We start from the raw sequence: 12589 nt of genomic DNA on the forward strand, positions 1-12589 counted from the left end.
TTGTTACTATGCTTTTGCATGGTATCGTGCACAACTTTTTTGAGTTGCATAACCGGAAAGATCACTACAACCGGGAAAGATGATAATATTTATTAAGCACTGAAATTAAAATAATTCAGTATAGTTTAGCTATCATTTTTAACAATTTACAAATTATAATTGTATTGTGTCCACAAACAAATAAAAGTATAAAAAGAGGGTAGGGTAAAATAAGTCCCGACGGTAAATCTTTTAAACACGTCGGATATAAAACAAAAGCGCCGACACACTTGCTAGAAGTCTCTTGTTTAAATACTTGGTATTGAACGTATTATAAGGTAACAGACAATGGGTGCAAACATTTATGTTAAATACAAACTTGTGTATCCAATGCGTTGTACGGAAAATCAGATTAAGCTTTTAAGTTGTTTTCGGATGGCAACTATAGTCGACAATAATATATTCAATATGAGAACCATGAGTATACTCCGCCTGCTGAATACTTGCATTCATAATTGAGAACGGTTTTCAGTTATGAGAGTTTGCGACAATAATGTGCACAACTTTCTTTACGTGTATATACGAAGAAGAAGTATTCCATATTTCTAGGTATTTATGTATAATCCGAATGATGTAGTTTTGCGCATTATAATGCTTCGATGCGTACACAATAGAGCATATTTAAAGCGAATTCAATATGTTATAAAAATTCATTAACATTTCGCTCCCAAAGCTGTTAGAAACTAATTAACAAAACAGATAATGCAATCAAAATGTACATATGATTGACTAAGGATTAAACAAATCCAAAAACGATAAGCACGATAGATATAATACTCAAGCGTTGCTTTAAATACCATGTCATATATGCAGCCAGATTTATATACATAAATACACTCTTAGATACTATGTTTCGTAAACATAAATCACGCTTATAACACGAAAAGGCCCGTGCCCATCCTTGTCAGTTATGGCATTCATATCTACTGTTAGTTCCAGCTGTCAGTTAACTTATAAATGGTTTTACAGTTTCTAGATAAATGATAACACAAAGGTGAAAAGGTAAAATTTGTCAAATTCGGAAACATATTACTAGCTCACCGTTTCATTTCTTGGAATCATGGTTCGTCATAAGACTTAAAAGCATCATGTTCAAAACATAAAACATATGAATGACTAATTTTGTACTTAAGAAGTACTCTTATTTTACGACTTCTTACATTATAAATAGATTTAATCGCGCTATTTTTTTAATGGATATTATTATTAATAAATAAATCCCTCCCTTCATCCATCCCTCGCTCGCCTATTGACGTTTATGTCAAATAATACTAATATATATGTTCGTATTTCATGGTTCGTTTTGCAATATGTTATATAAATCAATTGACTGAATGCTTGCAGTTAACGCAAATCCTATGACATTTTGAAATGACGTAGTACATATTAAAATACCTTGTTCATTTTGATGATGTCGATTTTACTCCATAAAATGTTCTTAACAGTTGTTACGTTAAAAATCAAGTACACTCTTTATAGAACTTATTTAAGATTCATAGATATTGTAATAATGCAAACTACGTTGCACTTTCTAGATCATTATTATATGTATAAAGTACCATTCTGCAAAAGCTATGTGGCCAAGCGATTACTAAAAGAGATTAATCATTTAACAAAATGCCACAATAAGAGAAATGCAAAAATATTGTCATTAAGTTCAAAATTATTTTGTGTTTTTTTTTCCGAAATGTATTAAGATTATTTTCGAGCCTGTTTTATATTAAATAGTGCTACATATTAATAGTTTTTATATGTGCTTTTATATACGTAATCAGAACTTCTTATTGATTCTAATACAATCGGTATAAATTGAAAGGGAATACATAGATTGTTCTTCGCGATAGAGCCTATATTCTTGACACTACAGACCCATCATTTAAATGGTTTCTGTTCATTTCCTTGAATTTCTTGAAGTCTGAATATATTACTGGTATCATTGCATCAGCATTCGCCTCGTTCTGATGGCCAAATCACATTTAAGTACATTGACCTTAACATATTTTCTTGCATCGCATCGTGTTTTTGACTCGGAATACACCACCAAAAATAAATAACATTGAAATAAGTGTTCAATTTACAAAACGAAATATAGTCTACGAAAAAGATATATTGCTTGTATCCCCAAATTTTAAAGAGCTTAATGTATTTACAGAGAATAATTCACGAATCACGATAAAATATATAGATATATAACATTGATTTCGGTAGATTAGTCCAAATATTATGATGAAATATTTTTTGATGAAATTATGAACAAATGCTAAGTGATAAAAAAAAAATTAATCGGGACAATATTGCCCAATAAAATATCAGTAGGACATTCTTTTGAAATGTGTAATAAATTTGAACTATAGTTGACAGTATGGATTGTTAATTATAGACTTCCAGTCTTAAAAAATGAACGGATTAATTTTAAAACTTGTTTACACTGCAGTGGTTGTAGAAGAATTCGTTATTATTAACATCAATATCAAACAAAAGCAAAACAATAATGGAAAGAAGCAAAGGAACAGCTCTGCATAATGTTTGTCACAAGCTCGGGGAATACATAGGGCTTAATTGATATCCAATGGATTCGGTTGGGCGTAAGACTCGTGGCTGTCATCGCAAAGGAACATTCAATCTGCACAATAATTAATCAATTAAAATGAACCTGCGATACTGGCGGCGGTCGTATTTGTAAATTGCTTGCTGTTGGTATATACGAATTTAATTACGAGCATTTATCTTGTAATACTTAAAACATCACACGAATACATAGAACATAGGAAAGTCAAATATACAAATCAACAATTATATAGTTTGAATCTTTACAATTTCCGAACAACATAATTATTACTTATGTACTCGTGTTTTTGAAAAACACTTAATATGACCATGTCTCTAATAAACACAAGTGAAATACATTTTTATCATCAACGACATGTCTGCTTTGGAAAACTTTATGCGATTCTCCTTACCCGTCTCAACAACAAGGTCCAGTTTGTAGCAATTTAATACAGTGCTTTATGTGAATTTGGTAGAATGCATGTAATATGTTGTCCAATCCACATGATTTATTATCGTGTGTCTTATTAAGTTTGCACCCCTATGACAGTAATGTATGTACTGTCATTCGATCATGAAACATATACATCAATCACCTTAGGAACAGCAGGTTGTTAATTTGTATACCTGTCACTGAAGCTTACTACAAGGATAAATATAGAGAGAGTATCAGTTGGAACAAGTTGTTTTAATCCATGCGCTTTCTAGTTTGAACTAGAATAAAACTTGTTCATGAAAGTGAAATTACACCCAAATCATTTTATTAATTTTTGCATTTCAGTTGGTTTTAGCGAAGGTTCATTTTGACATAACATTGGTGATACAAATCATTATGTCAGTACTGTATTCGCATCCGTGCAATTAAACACTACTAAAGTAATATCCTCATTTTGCAAGGACAACGCCTTGAAATGACCGTTCGCCTGATATCAATGTATTCTCTGCACTCGTTAAGAATGTACCAGCCATCCGAAGTGATATTATTTTGAATATCATGTAAATGTCATACACTGCATTATTGCATTCCATGTTATATGCACGTAGTATTATAAAGATGTGCCCGTGAAAAAACTGTTTTGCATTTAATTTAGTATGAAATTGCTTAAATGGAATGTCAATAATCATGTGCACAAGTATAACTGGTCAAACTAACTATTTAAAAACATAACGATTCACATAAATAATCTGTACTCATTTCATTTTAGGGAGCATTCGGCAGTTGATTTTTTCGTCATTCATTTAAACCTTTAACAACCTCCCATTCACTTATTTGAGTATATTGGCATAGACTACAAACTGACCAAAAAATAAAATTAACAAATCAGAAATAATTGTTATGCCAGTATTGCCTTCCCACGTGTTTTACTGCTGATGAAATATTTTGTTTAAAGGGTATTTTTTTAAAGCATTGGTTTTCCCATTTGTTTGTATATTCTTCAACATATTTATATATGTACAACTTCAAAATCGCATGCAAACTAGTGAAAACGTTTTTTATAGATATGTTTGTTTTAAACTCAACAAAGAAGCGTATAACAATTTAATTGAGTACGCGTATACAGCTTAATTATTGATGATGAATGTTGCAATACGACCTTATTTAAAAGAAAGCATTGTTAATGGTTTATTTATTAACTTAATTACTTGTATAGCACTTGTCGTATAAGCGATGCTTACTGAGAACGCATTGCAAGTATATTAAGGCCTTTTAATTGCAATGTAATTGCATGTGTTTTTCTTTATTTAATTGTTCACGCAATTAATTGTCCATCGCAATTCCTCAAATCTTTTCTTGTATATTGCCTCTATCTCTGAGTTTAGTTCACGTATTTGTATACGCGTAATCGACTCATATCTCATACCAAAAACAACAAAACAATATCATAGCTACGTGTCAAGATCTCAGTCAATTAGCAATTATCTCATACATGAAAAGCCGATAACTTGGGGAAAAGCCACGGCCTTTCTAATTGGTATAATTGGTATGTTGAAACAGCCTCTCTACACTATCTTTAATCAAAAAGAAAACAAAGGACTTCATTAACTTCACGTACCTGTAGCACTTAAGTCACGGCCATTCAATAAAGGAGCGCTCGTGCTATTTATAACGATACGTTATTATATTTCTAAAAGATACTTACGCAACATGAAGAATGCAAGCGATGCCTATCGGATTGTTTGTAATGTACAAGGAAACCTCTCTACGACCAAACTCCCCGTTATCTGTACTTGAATGATGTTCTGAGTAAACCAGTTAACATACAAAAGTGTTGGTTGATTAATTTAACGCTATGATATGACTGCAATTATTTTGAAAACGTAGGAAATTCCAACTTAACAATTAAAAACTGTCTAGGGTAGCTTGCAGTATTATAATCGAAACATTTGCACACCCTTAATGGGACCCGGAATAGTAAAATTTACATTTGAAACACGCCTGCTGTTGTTTGTGCTTGTCAAAAGTATTTATTGTGCACAATCTTTAGATATATTTTATTTCTTATTTTAAATTAGCATAAAATCAAAAACATCGATTCGAAACATGTATACTTGATGTATCGAATAATCCAACTGATCATGCAGTGGCTCATATCACATCGACTTTATGAAACTGAAATATAAGAAACACTATTTTAAGGATAAATATGTAATCAAGAAATATTTTGTGGTTATGTACGCTTATTAATCGAATTATTGTTTGCATCTCTTGATATTTAATAAACTAACACGTCATGGTAGTGTTTTAATTATTTCTAAATACATACTGAACTTATGAATATTGCTTTTTTCATATGTGTGCTATTGTAATATTATATTATATGTACATAAAACACACGTCTGTTTAAAAAAAGTCACTAGTTTAAATTATGACTAAAAAATCAAAACGCATAAAACACAAAACAAACGTTATGACGAACAACACCTCAATGCAAATACACTTCTTATTGTATTTCGTTAACATACTTGTTTTATAGTTCGACCGTACCTGGAAAGTGTGCGATACCGCTTACCTTGTAGTTTCCACAAGGTTCTGCAGTTCATTGACAATATACCTGTAATTCAGACAGGCGATTGGATCAAGTGAATGATTTTAAGTGATGCAAACCAACGCGTGTGGGAGCAATACATCTATTTGTTACCAAGGTCTCTGCTTAAATCTACGGACGAAGTATACTCAAAGAAATATACGTATATGTAAACATGTATATTATCTCCAGTACATATAAAACAAACACAATTATTATGTTTGTTCAATTTATAACCGACGTGAGCATATGCTCAAACGCATTTAATACATATTTGATGTTATTTGTATTACTTTATATGAATCGTTTGATTTTTTATATAATTATACGGAGGATGATTATTGAAGGCTGTAGATTATCATGGCAGGTCAATGAGATAAGAAAGAAAAATTAATTTCTTAAAAGGCTTGCTTCTCTCGAAAGTAACATTAAACAGGCATCAAACAGTTTCATTATGTGACCCTGCAATTATATCAATATAACTGTTGTTACATATCCGTTGAAAAAAAGCGTTTTGTTAAGCAAGACTGTATAAACCTACCGTGGTAACACCCATCGTTTACTGTATATTATGTTTAACTTTATAATTCGGCTCTACAGCATTTTGATAGATGTTTATCTGACTTCCATAATAACAACCATAGACTTATCAATATTAAGGCGATGGCGAAGGATTAATGTTTTAAGCATACCAATATTATAAGTCCAGAAACATTATCAATGACATTACTTTAACCATCCGCTATACTTTCATTTTAGGCCAGTTCCGATGTAATACTACGAAATACAATGTTAGCCGGGTATAGATGGTGAGCTAGAAAAATGTTTTGGCGTTTTTTATATTGTGAAGGCTCGATCCGTGCAGACTACTGGAAATTGTTTTTTGAAATAGAAATGGCTTACGTAAACGTTTGTCTTGTCGTTTATTATGGAAGTGAGATTGTTTTTGTTTGGTAATGCAATGTGTCAGAAATAAGTATAAGTTATTCTATGATTCCCAAAGTTTACGGTATTATAAATGCATTTATAAATGTCATTTATACGAAAGCCTTGAACATGTTACAGAAATATATCCATCGAAGCATGTGTAATCAAGTAAGTTATTTCTATTTAATAGTACCAAATACGCGTAGAACTAATTGCAACTGCGGCTCAACCACAATTACAAAAACGCTTGTTTCAATAGATATGCATATCAATCTTTGCTGAAGTATCGTTTTTGCAAGATCTATGTACACAAAATAATCACATCAGCAATATGTTGAAAATGAATCTTTATAATAACAGCGCCATAGGCTTATGTTGCAAGTTTTTAAATAGGTCCTCTTTTATTCTTTCATCTGTTAATAACCGCAAATTTTCAGTCAACATTAAATCCGATGTCTCATGAAATTCTTTGCATGTTGTGTATGTCATTACTTGAAATTTATCCTGTTGTGGTGAGCAATACGTTGGGTAGACTGGTAGATCACTTAAAACACGTTTTATGGAACATTTTTATAAAATTAAAAATAACAATAAAAATTACAACTTTATTTACCAGCACTTTAATAAAACGGGTCATAGCGTAACCAATATTTCTATTCAGCCTGTGGAGCAACGTATTTTTCTAATAGTACTTCACATCAGTGCCAAATAAAAGCAAGTTGAATGTCGGAATTAGAATGGATTAAACGATTACAAACAGCTTACCCACTTGGATTAAATGATAATATATTAAATGTTGGAACTATTTCTAAAAATAAATTGATTAATTCATTTTCCCTTTTCAGTAAACGTCTAAGAAATAAACGTTCACACGGCATAAGGAAAAATGGTAACATAAGGCGTAAATTTAACTGACTGCTTTCTTTAAAAGACTGCTACACACTATTACAAAATGGGGGTAAACATAAATTACTAGTGCACTTTGCTCTCTTTCTGTTTCTTCTTTGGCGCATATTGATAAGGAATGTAAACTTATTTTTCTTTCATCTTACCCACTGTATGAATGTGCTTGTAAAATTGAATCTTTCACTGACTATTATCTTAAATCTTTTATTGAAAGTGCACATAACAAAACTAGAAATCGTATCGAAATAGAGTTTTGTAACAAAGGTCTTGATTCAATTGACCTTCCAAAAAATATTCAATGATAAAAATGTGCGTCGGTTGATACCCCCTTATTTCCGAATTACTGAATTACCACTTATTTGCTGCAAATATAGTAAACCTGTTAGAAGTATCGTTTTTAATTGTAATTCTATTTCTACAGATATTAATGTAATAAGAAATTGTCCTACATCATGCGACTGTTCTAGTTCAAAAATATATATGGTCAAGTTGGACATGTTATTACTGGGGACCTTAATTTCATTCAAAATAAAAACCTAAGAAATTTACTACTAGGCCCATAGTATAGACAGCCTATTCCTGGTGATTTTGATGACTGTATTAAGAAAATCGAAACATCTTTACACGAATATTTTTCTAAATGGTGCAGGAAGAAAAATGCTGACATTGATGCACTCAATGAATGGAAAACAAATGTAGTAAATATTGCCATGAATAAGATACATTTTTATAATACAAATCCTTTGGCCTTACCACATTCACCTAAATTTAATAAACAAAATCTCTGTAAATTTCTCGAAAACTTAAAATCTAAATTCGTCATAGTTCCTGCAGATAAGGCTGCTAAAATGTTATACTAATATGACGAGTGTTTTATTTTCAAACTATTTCACAAGAACTTTCACAAACTACATCATTTTGTGATTACAATAAGCAACCTAATGAAATTATTGCCTACCATATTGCCGAATGCAAAAAAAATAAATGTAATACTTAATATTACTGACAAGAAATTGCCATCACTTTACTGGATACCTAAATTACATAAAACGCCATATAAAAGTCGTTGTATCGCTAGTTCAGTGTCTTGTACCACCAATCAATTATCAGTGTATCTCACATCTGCATTGAGTGCTATTATATATCATATTGCTAAATAATGCAATAAAGTTTATGCAAATAGTATTATAAACCTATTTTTGTCAATAAAAAACTCCCTAGAAGTAATTGATAAAATTGAAAAGACAAAATATAAGGTGTCACAAGTAAGCACTTATAATTGTTCTACACTATATACAACGCTTCCTAACACTTTAATAAAATCCACAATTGTTTCTTTAATTGAAAACACTAGAAAGAAGTGTTCATATCTCGCTTTAAACAATAAAACAGCTTTTTCTACTAATCAGATATTAGATAATTTCATCATTTGGACTTGTCTTGACTTTTGTGCAGCACTTACTTTTCTTCTGGAACACTTGTTCGTTGAATTTAATGGTAAAATATTTAAACAAATTATCGGCGTCCCTATGGGTACTAATTGTGCGCCACTTATAGCGCCACTTATATCTTTTTTTATATTGTTGTGAAAGCGATTTTATGTTGGAATTATCTAAAACTAAACAACTAGAATTGATTTTATGTTTTAACCTTACTAGTAGGTACATTGATGACATACCCATTCTTTGAACAATATATTCACAAAATCTACCCGAACGAACTAGTCTTAAATAGATCGTGTCATTCCAATACAGACGCTGCGTATTTAGACTTACATCTTACTATTAATACTAATATGATAATATAAACTAGTTTATACGACTTAAACTTTGAAATTGAGGATTTTCCGTTCCTAGATGGCAACATCCGTAAAGATCCATCCTATGGTATTTACATTTCGCAGTTGTTACGTTATGCCAGAGCATGTTCATGTATTAACGATTGTAATGATCGTAATGGTATATTAACGAAGAAATTGCTAAAACGGGGTTTTTGTTTCATAAACTAAGAAGTAAATTCGCTAAATTTCAATCAAAGTATGGTGATTTAATTACAAAATATAATTTTTCTTTAAAATAGCATTTAACTGATGGAATTTCCCTTCATTTTATGGAGATGTTTTGAAGCGTGTTCGCAAATTTAAATATCTTAAAGAAAATTTTATATCACACATTTCAATTTAATTCACTCATTTTTATCAAAAGGATATGATGTGAACATATTAAAAAACACGTGCGTGTTGGTTTTCTATTCACTATATCTTTCTTCTCTTAAAATGTGGAATCATTAATGGAATTACCATTTTATACGTTTATTGTTTTTTTTTGACGTCATCGCTTCTATATTGCTTCATACGACGCACTATCACTGTTTTGATCTACATGCATAGGTCATACGGTGTATAGCGTTCAATTTTATTATATTTTCTCTCTGACAGGCGTTTCTTGTTTGATTTATTATTATTTTTAGCAGTCACATAAACAACCAAGCTATGTAATATGGATCTGTTACACGCATTATTGCTGATTCTTCCAGTATTTGCGCGATGATCCTCTGAAGTATTAACTTAATGATGCTATATTCTCAAATCTTTTTCTAAAAAGAAAGAATGTAGTTGACACTTGTTCGTAGTTTCATTTCATCGTTCCTTAAAAAGTTGTAACTCTGTTGCTCTGGTCTCTTCCCTACTATTGAGTAATTAAATGGTAATTAAATTAAATGCGTTTTAATTCCCTTTTATTATTGTTTATTTTGAATTGCAATGCTATGAGGTTACATTTTATTTACTTTTAAATGTATCATGAATATTGCTGGGCCAAGTGTGAGGTTGAGCGCTCTTAAACCGGTTGAAACTCCCAATGCTTTGCATTTACCGTTTCAAAGCGGTGGCCCCAGTTTATTCTTATAGGTGTTTGTGCTGTTTTGTGCTTATATTTTCATAAAACAATTCACCCAATGAACGTTCAAAATAAGATTGATATTTGTATCTGCACCTTCTATTTGTAATAGGCATTTCAAAAGAAAGTTGTTTCGTTGCAGCAAAAATATACTATAAATATTAAAAGAAGCTCTTTCTAAATTGTACTTTTTTGTTACAATAACAACTGGAGCTGGTAAGCGTTAATTGGTATGTCAAACGTCATATATGTGGAATAGTTCGGCGGTAATTTACGTAACACCAGAATTGTAAAGGTTAACAGTGCGGTTTATAGTCTGCTTCGATAACGTATGCATCTTCAGCCGACTTCGAAATTAACCCCCCGATCACTGGAATTTAAGTCGTCCGTTTACCTATAGCGCCGAAGGTTGTCACGGCACATTGACTTATTTCCCCCACAGGTACCCATTTATACACCTGGGTGGAGAGGAAAAGGCGAGGGATTAATTACTTGCTAGAATTGTATTGGACCTTATCATTAAAAGTTATGTTCTACTATTCAGTTTATACTAAAATACTATTTTAATAATTATACAAATAGCTGTTATATGATTTATTAACCATAATATATAGGGACACGTGTATTAGATATTCGATGGAACGGTAAAAAACGGCGAGAAATTCGCTATCATATCGCCCAATTGTTGCAAAAGGGCACCATGTGTCCTTGCAACTAGAAGGCACATGGTTCCTTGTTACACCAATGGGGCGACATTACAGTCAAAAAGGGATAATCTATCATTATCAAACGTCTGTAGAATAAGTTTGTGTCAGCTACAGAGGTTCAACACAACAGTGAAACATGTAAGGACCTTATTAGTACATCTAATTATGTGTGTTCACACCAGATATTGTAACGTTTAAGATCACATTTAGGCGATATTGGAAGGCTCTATAGTGAACTCATAAAGTGCTAATAATATTTGGAAAGAGATGAAGGGCATTGAAATAATTTAAGACTTTGTGACATAATTGAAGCAGGTCTGTATATTGCTTGTTTACTGCAGTTCAGTTATAAAATGGCTACGTGTAATGTAATTACACGGCTTTACGTTCGTACAAATAAGCAAACAAGTAGATCCGCCCTGAGTACAATGGACAGACAATGGACTAAGTTGGGATTTTTGCTATTGTTATTGATTAACTAAATGATTTGCAGATTTATGCCATTCAGTTGCTTAAACTTTATGCGGTTTATATGTTGTTGTTTTTTCAACGGAAACCATATCGATAAAACAAATATTCCCTTAATTTAAAGCATATTAAAAACTAAAATAGTCGTTTAAATAAGTTTCTAGCACTCAAAAATACACTGTACATGAAAAACGAGACCATAAAACGCTGTCTCAAATTCTTAATAAAACAATTAACTGTCGACGTGTAAACTTGTTTTGATTAAAACATTTTCTTAATTACTCATGGCTTTGTATTTTGATGTTTGCTAATCGAACAACCTGCCAACAGTTTCAATGCCCGGAAAAAACTTCTCGTTTATAGGATCAAGTAGATAACCCAGAATATGTATTTGACAATTGCTCTTAATGTGAAACAGATACTTTAAAATAATTGAACTCAATCTGCACACATTGAATCTGGCTGGTCTTGATCAATAAATTTTACAAATGAGCGGGTGGTAAATATCTTTTGTGCGGCGCATTGTTTTTAACTTGCGTGTTAAAAAATAAACCACAAATCTAAATCCAGAATATAATAAATCTATAATACCTTATACCGTTGGATCTAAATCCCTTATTATTTACGAAATGTAGCTAGCTAATATAAATAGATATGTAGACACCCGCAAAACTAAATTTAAATTTATTTTTACTCTCAATCTTCCCCTAACATTCGCAACACTGTTTCATTTTTGTAAATAAAGCCTGCTAACGATAATTAAAATACTATTCACATATTTATAGTATAGTTAGCAGTACTCATTTTGACACAAAATATTCGTTTTAAAAATCTTCTTTAAACTCTTTCAATATCCTCATCATTTGAAAAAACCCAAACCTCACACGCATAACACAGTATTGAAGTTACATACACATCAAACAGATTCAACATTATTTAACAGGAACATGCATGTCTTTGGTGATTGAAAAAACAACCTCTTAGCCTTTAAGCCTATATCTGATAACGTTTCAGTATTTTGTATAAATGAACCACCACTAGATAGTACATTGGCAAGATAGTAACATGATTG

The 12589-nt window shown here is 31.4% G+C and overlaps 1 protein-coding gene across 1 annotated transcript in view; it reads left to right on the forward strand.

Annotated features, from left to right (window-relative positions):
* LOC127878531 (uncharacterized) overlaps positions 1-12589 on the forward strand; it is an 88621-nt gene that overhangs the window by 48868 nt on the left and 27164 nt on the right. The gene's annotated exons all lie outside the window — the stretch shown is intronic.

Source organism: Dreissena polymorpha, chromosome 4 (genome assembly GCF_020536995.1).
Source record: "Dreissena polymorpha isolate Duluth1 chromosome 4, UMN_Dpol_1.0, whole genome shotgun sequence".
Lineage (NCBI taxonomy): Eukaryota > Metazoa > Mollusca > Bivalvia > Myida > Dreissenidae > Dreissena > Dreissena polymorpha.